The sequence below is a fragment of the Galeopterus variegatus genome, unplaced genomic scaffold, assembly GCF_000696425.1.
Source record: "Galeopterus variegatus unplaced genomic scaffold, G_variegatus-3.0.2 Scaffold12395, whole genome shotgun sequence".
Classification (NCBI taxonomy): domain Eukaryota; kingdom Metazoa; phylum Chordata; class Mammalia; order Dermoptera; family Cynocephalidae; genus Galeopterus; species Galeopterus variegatus.
In genome coordinates, this window is record NW_007738506.1 from 22,712 (window position 1) to 30,554 (window position 7,843).

Sequence of the window (7,843 nt, forward strand, 5' to 3'; positions counted from 1 at the left end):
CTCATATAATTGCATATACTCTTAATAATTACAATTTTGAATTGGAGCAGAAAAAGTATATGCAACTTAACACAACTTTAGAGAGCATCATATGGTGATGAATCCCTAAAAGTACATCTAATTCTATTTGGCTTATAAAAATTTTATTTACGGAGAATCCTGAAAGCAAACTTTAAACTCATTAGAAAAATAGAAACAACAGATTTTCAGGTTAATCAGCAAGAATATAATGTAAAATATATGCTCCTAGGAATATAAACCCATATGTAGTTCTCAAAAGTTTTATTGCATCTAAAAAATTACACATATTATTTATGAAGTTAAATGGTCTTTCATAACTTTTATCCTTGAAGGTACAGATTTTTATTGTTTTTGTTTGGGTATTAGGAAAATTCTCCCCTTAAAGGATCATTGCCAAATTCATAGTGATGGAATCTGGCAGCCTGTCATGCCTAGTTGTGTTTCACTATCCTACCTTCCCTAATTTAATGGTATGTTTGAAATGGTGAAGTACATGTTCAAACTGGCAGGATGTCAGGTAGGTTCCAAAGTAACTCTCATTAGCTGCAGACAGCCTAAGCTGGTCAGCAGGTGTTGTTATCAGTGTCCCATGATTTTCCCATGTTTATTGGATTATTATTGTAAGATGGGGCTAAATAAAATTTAAATTGCAAATTTCAGCATCTCATTTTAAAACATTTAATTGAAAAATGTCTGAAGGTTCATAGCACCAAATATGCTCTTGTTAATTAATAATCTCCTCACAATATATTCTTTATTGTTACGGGAATTTAAAATTTTTTCTGATGTATGTTTGCTCTCTCACCAAACGGTAGAAATGACAGTCAACAGCTGATTTTAAAATCACATTTGTATTACAAAAGGCAAACTTCCTGAAATCTTGACAGTTTCACCATTTTGGACAATGGGAAATATGTTTAAGAAGTCAAGGTCAGAACTGAAGTCAAATACCTGAGATACTAGTTATTAATTCTGAAAAGATTCCTGGTTTTTCTACTGATTTTTTGTGTGACTTGATAACTCATGCAAAAGCACCAAATGAACCAATTGGGTGTTTTCCAAACTAGGGAATCCTGTGAGTCATTAGCCAAACTCTAATAAACACATGCATAGGGCAAGAGTTAAACAAAGTGCAATTGCCAAAGTGATGGATAGAGATTCCAGAGATTGTACAAGGTTGAGACATCAAATATCTGAAAGCAAGAGTAGGAATACCTACAACAAACATAAAATTTAAAGGCTAATAATATTAATCATTATGATGTTGAGGGAACAGATGGTGAATCTAAATTTAGTAACAGAAATAATAAAAAAGGAACAATTGAAAATTTCCAGAAGTAAAAATTACTATATCTAAAATGAAAAATTTACTAGATTCATTTAATAGCATATTAGTTCTAACAAAATTTAATTAATTATTTAATTAATTAAGTAATCAACTTGAAACAGGGAAATAAAAATTATTCCAACTAGAGCACATTGTAGAATATAAGTTAAGATAGATATTTTATATCCTATAGTGTACACTGAAAGCATAAAGCATGAACCTCTAACTAATATTCTAGAAGCAGAGATACATTATATACAATAGTACCTACTACTCAACTAATTTAAAGATAGTAGAATAAGAGGGACAAAATAGCAAGATGGACCATAGATTGTAGCATAGAAACTAAAGCTGTAACTTTCTTAAAGAAAGAGTTGGTGAATATCTTTGCCATTTTGTGTTAGGCACAGACTTCTAAGGGTACAGAAATGCCAAAACTTAAAATAAATATAAAGGAAAAAAATTGATAAGTCTGACTTTATTCAAAGTATCATATAAATTGTTCATCAAGAGTATTGACAAGAGGAACGATGTCAGTAGAAATGGTGTAATATGGAACTCCAAAATCCACTCCTCTACAAAAACAATGAAAACACAGGCAAAAACTGTCAGAATTGACTTTCTGGAACTCTGGGATGTAATGAAAATTTAACAACAACCAGAGGAACTCTAAATCAAGGAAAAAAGCTGAATTTTGGTAAGAGAGGTCTGTGGCCATTTATCTTACCCCAGTATAATTCCCCACCCTCAGCTTTGTTGTAGCCATGAAGACAACAGCCTCTGCTTCTGAAATGTATCTAATACCTGAGGGACCAGGTTGTTTGTTTTGACCTGTCCATTGGCTTTCTGAAGGACCAGCCGATAAGGCTTGATTGTATTTCATCTGACTTAAAACTCTCCCAGGACTGAGGCAGCAACCTGGTGGGGAGGGGTTATCTAAAATAATTAAAGGCAAATCTATTAGCTGCTGCTCCATGGAACAAGATAGAACACTTGAAACAAATAATAGACTAAATGAAAATTCTCACAAGAATGGCTGGAAAGTGAGATGCTCTGGAGAGTAGGAATTTGAAAGATCTCAGACATTCCTGGGAATCCAGAAGTCTACACGCATGTCCAGGTGTTGGGTATATACTCAGAAAAGACCTGTGCTCTTAAACTCTCACCTTTGCTTGACTTTTAGACTCTGTACAAATAGGAACTGAAGGCTAAAGCAGAGTTGTCAACTGCTTGGCTGAGTGTTGAAGATATTCCCCCGGCTAAACTCTCACCTTTGCTTGACTTTTAGACTCTGTACAAATTGGAACTGAAGGCTAAAGCAGAGTTGTCAACTGCTTGGCTGAGTGTTGAAGATATTCCCCCGGACACACACACACACACACACACACACACACACACACTGCAAAGACTAGGGAATGTTTTTGGAGAAGTACAGCCATTTTATAAAATCTCTCTTGAATCACTAGCTATTCACTAACCTAATGTAACAAAGACTTCAATAGCCTCACTTAACAAAGAATATCAACTTTATAAAACTAGTTAAGAAGAATCACTAAGCAAGTAATAAAAATATGAGGGATCTTTAAAAAGTGCATGGAAAGATTCATACTATATATTACCTCCTTTCTATGCACTTTTTGACGTACCCTCATATTCACAACAAGCAGGTATAACAAACCCTACGTAGGGTGGAGAATCCGATTTCCAGTTATAGTGCTCAGAATGTCCCACTTTCAACAAAAAATCATGAAGCACACCAAGACACAAGGAAATATGGCCCATTAAAGAACTAAAAGAAATTACTAAAAACTTCCCCTGAGGAATCTAGACATTAAACTCACTACACAAAAACTTTAATTCGCTGTCTTAAACATGCTTAAAGATGTAAATGAAAACATGGACAAAGAGTCATGTGAATGATGTCTCACCAAACAGAGAACATCAGTAAAGCGAGAGAAATTATGAAAAGGAACCAAATAAGAATTTTGGAGTTTCAGAAGGAGAAGAGTGAAAGGACAGAAAGATTATTAGAAGATATGATGACCTAGTGTAATCTTCCTATGTTTGATGAAAATCATAAATCTACACATACAATAAATTTATTGAAGACCAATAAATAAACTTAAAGATATCCACACTAAGATACATTACAGTTAACCTGTCAAAAGACAAAGAGAGAATCTTAGAATAGAAAAAGAAAAGTAATCCATAACATGTCAGGAATCCTAATATGATTAAAAGCTGTAACAATTTATTTATCATCAGAAACCATAAAGGCAGCTAGTAAGACAAATGACATTATTAAAGTGTTGAAAACAACAACAAAAAAGACAATAAAAATTCTATATCCTGCAAAATTATCCTTAAAAGGTAAAGGAGAAATCAAGACATTCCCAGATAAACAAAACTGAGATAGTCTTTTACTAGTAGACCTGATCTACAACAAATGCTAAAGAAAGTCTTTCAGGCTGAAGTAAAAGATCATTAGAAATTAACTGAACTCCAAACAAAGAAATAAGAACAACGATGACTATAACTACATAGGTAAGTATAAATAGGTAAATATAAAAACTAGCATTATTATATGTTTGGTTTATAACTCGGTATTTTTTTTCAGATTGAAAAACAACTGCATAAAGGGGCTGGCCAATTAGCTCAGTTGGTTAGTGTGGTGCTGACAACACCAAGGTCCAGGGTTTGATCCCTGTCCTGATATGTTTGGTTTATAACTCGGTATTTTTTTTCAGATTGAAAAACAACTGCATAAAGGGGCTGGCCATTTAGCTCAGTTGGTTAGTGTGGTGCTGACAACACCAAGGTCCAGGGTTTGATCCCTGTCCTGCCCATCCACCAACAAACAAACAAACAAACAAACAAAAACTACTGCACAAAATAACAATTATAAATCTATTCTGATGAGCACATAATATAATGTATAAAGAAGTTATTTTATTTACAATAACAGCATAAAATGTACATGGGGTAGAGCCATATAGGAGCAAAACTTTTGTATTATTGAAACTAAGTTGTTATTAATTCAAAATAGATTTTTGTAAATTAAGATGTTAATTGTAATTCTCAGGGCAACCAGTGAGAACATCGCTAGAAGCTATAGAGTAGAACAACAAAAACGTAATCAAAATGGTACTCTAGAAAACATAAAGCATAAAAGAGAGCAGTACTGGAGAATGAGAAACAAAAAAAGTCATTGCATAAAGAAAACAAGCAGCAAAATGGCAGAAGTAAGTCCTCTCTTATCAGTTGTTACCACAGTTTAGGTCACAAAATAAATTTCAATCAATTTAAAGAGATTAAAATGATAAAATGTATTTTCTTAAACCACAACAAAATGAGTTTAGAAATCAGTAACAGAAGTAAATCTGGAAAATATACAAATATGCAAAAATTAAAGAACACACTAAAACAATTAATAATTCAAAGAAGAAATCACAAGGGAAATTATAAAGTACTTTGAGATTAATGAAAATGAAAACACAAAATACCAAAACTTATGTGAAGCAGAACAAGTCGTGCTCTGAGGGAAATTTAAAGCTATAAATGACTCCAGCAGAGACTAGCACAAATCAACAATCTAACCTCATATCTTAGGACACTAGAAAAAGAGGAAATTAAACCTAAATCAAACGGACATATAAAGTAAAATAAAAACATATTAGAGCATAGATAAATGAAATGGAGCACACACAAACAATAGAGAGAATCAATGAATCCAAAGCTGGTTCTTTGAAAAGATCAAAAGAACTGACAAATCTTTAGCTAGACTGACCAAGAAAAATAGAGAGAGGACTCAAATTATTAAAATCGAGAATGAGGAGCTGTCAGTCTGTACCTTCTCTGGCTGGCTGGTGGATGAAACTTCATCAAAGATGCCTAAGCAACAACCAACTCAGTTAAATAAATCCAGAAACTCCCGGCTGTGTTGTATTTGCAAATCTTCCAAATTAGATTTACCAAAAATCAGTTAAAAGAGGTTTCGAGTTCATGTTGCTGATGCTTGGTGAATGAGGTCTAGCAAAATCAACCCTCATATACAAGCTATTCTTGACTATGTCTACCCAGATAGAATCCTATCTGGAGCTACAGAGAAAATGGAAGGAACTGTCCAAATTGAGGCTTCAACCGTTGAGACTGAAGAGCAGGGAGTCACATTGTGCCTGACAGTGGTGGACACCCCCAGCTACAGTGACACCATCAACTGCAGGGATTGGTTTAAGATGATTTCTCTTAGTTGATGACCCATTTGAACTGTACCTGCATGACAAGAGTGGCTTGAACAGGAGGCACATCATTACTAACAGGATTCACTGTTGCTTTGATTTTATTTTTTTGGACATGAACTTGATCCCTTAGACACTGCATTTATGAAGGTGATACACAATATGGTAAATATTGTGCCTGTCATTGCAAAAGCTGACACTCTCACTCTGAAGGAAAGGGAGTGGTTGAAGAAAACGATTCTGGATGAAACTGAAGAACATACTTCAAAATCTATCACTTATTTGATACAGGATCAGTTGAAGATGAAGATTTGAAAGAGCAGACTGGATTCTCAAGGCCATTATCCCATTCTCTGTGGTCGGATCCAACCAGTAGATTGAAGCCAAACGCAAGAAGGTCAGAGGCCACCTCTACCTGTGGAGTCTTGCGGAGTTTGAGAACCCAGAACACGATGACTTCCTGAAGCTGAGAACAATGCTCGTCACCCACATGCAGGATCTTCAGGAGGTGACACAAGACCTTCACTATGAAAACTTTCATTCCAAAAGGCTCAAGAGAGGTGACAAGAAAAAGTAGAAAAGGAAGATGTGGAAAAGGAAGTTGAACTCTGCCACATGCAAGAGATGACTGCAAGGATGCAGGAACAGATGCAGATGTAGGGCAGGGACGGCAACAGCGGTGCTCTCAGGCACCTGCATAAGAAAATACTTTCCTGGATTAAAAAAAAGAGAGAGATTTTCCAAATATGTAATACAGCTGCATGTTTTCATGAGACTGTTGGAAGGGTGCCCATCCACAATTTACAGTACCTGTGCCTGAGAATTTAATCTTTTAAAAAACTTTTGATGTTTTTTTTTTTTTTGTATGAAGTACTTGTAAAATTTGTAGATCATTACTATGCAACACTTTATATTTTGAGAGGTGAATTTTTGTTTTCATTTTATTCCCCCTTAACTAACCACTAATGTTAGAACTGATTTCCAAGAATCAGGCAATGTGTATAGTTGAATTTCTTTGATTTAGCTGGCCTAACTGATTAATCACTGATGAACACTCCAGATTTATATCTAGAACATTCAGAATTATCTAGAATGTTCCTGAGTGGTAGAGACACTCACCTAGTGATACAAGAAGATATACTGACATGGTGAAAGTCCATTTACTTACCCAGCTGCACCACAGGGAAACTCTTAACTTTCTTGCTTTTTTTCTTTGTGCACGACACATAGGACCAGTTTTGCTGCTATAATTTAATACTGTTAATTCACCTGCACATTTATTTGAGAGCCAAATAAAACAATAGAACTATCTAATGAAAAAAAAATAAACAGATAAAATCAAGAATGAACTTTGGGGGCTGGCCCGGTGGCGCACTGCTACAGTGCGCCACTTGTGAGTGTGGTGGCGCTCCCGCCGAGGGTTCGGATCCCACATACAGACTGGTTCCTGCTCACTGGCTGAGCGAGGTGCGGGAGCAACACTGAGGGTTGCGATCCGTTGCCGGTCACGAAAAAAGACAAAAAAAGGAAAAAAAAAAAAAAAAAAGAATGAACTTTGGGATATTGCTACCAACCTTACAGAAATTTTTAAAATTGTAAAATAATACTGTGAATATTTTATATCCCATAAATTAGATAACCTAGATGAAATAAACAAATTTCTATAAACACAAAAAATTCCAACCTGAGACAAAGAAATATAATATCTGAATTGACCTATAACAATAATCTTAAAGATTAACTCTTTTAAGATTAAACTAGAATTCATCTATGAATTCTACTAAGTATTTAAAGAGAGTTAACAGAAATTTTTCCTATACTGTTCTTAATGAAAAAAAAAAAAAGACAGAGGGGGGAACATTTACTAACTCATGTTATGAGGCCAGTATTACTGTAATACCCAAACTAGGCAAAGACATCACAAGATGTGAAAACGATAGACTAATATATCTTATGAAAATCCTTTAACTTTTTAACCATAGTGCTAAAACCATTCAGTGAGGAAAATAGTCTCTTCAACAAATGCTATTGGGACAACATATGCAAACATATGAATTTGAATTCCCACCTATGCCATATACAAAAAATTAATTCAAAATAAGTAAAAGATTAACAGATGGTCTAAACTATAAAACTATGAGATGTGTAAATTTTTATGACATTGAATTAGGGAAGACTTTCTTATGACATGAAAAGCACAAGCAACAACAACAAAAAAATAGATAAATTGGACTTTATCATAATTAAAATTAAAACA

At 34.4% G+C, this 7,843-nt stretch overlaps 1 pseudogene; it reads left to right on the forward strand.

The window, feature by feature from the left end:
- The first annotated feature begins 5,223 nt into the window (after nucleotides 1–5,223).
- LOC103581115 lies at nucleotides 5,224–6,414 on the forward strand (annotated as a pseudogene).
- The last annotated feature ends 1,429 nt before the right edge of the window (nucleotides 6,415–7,843 follow it).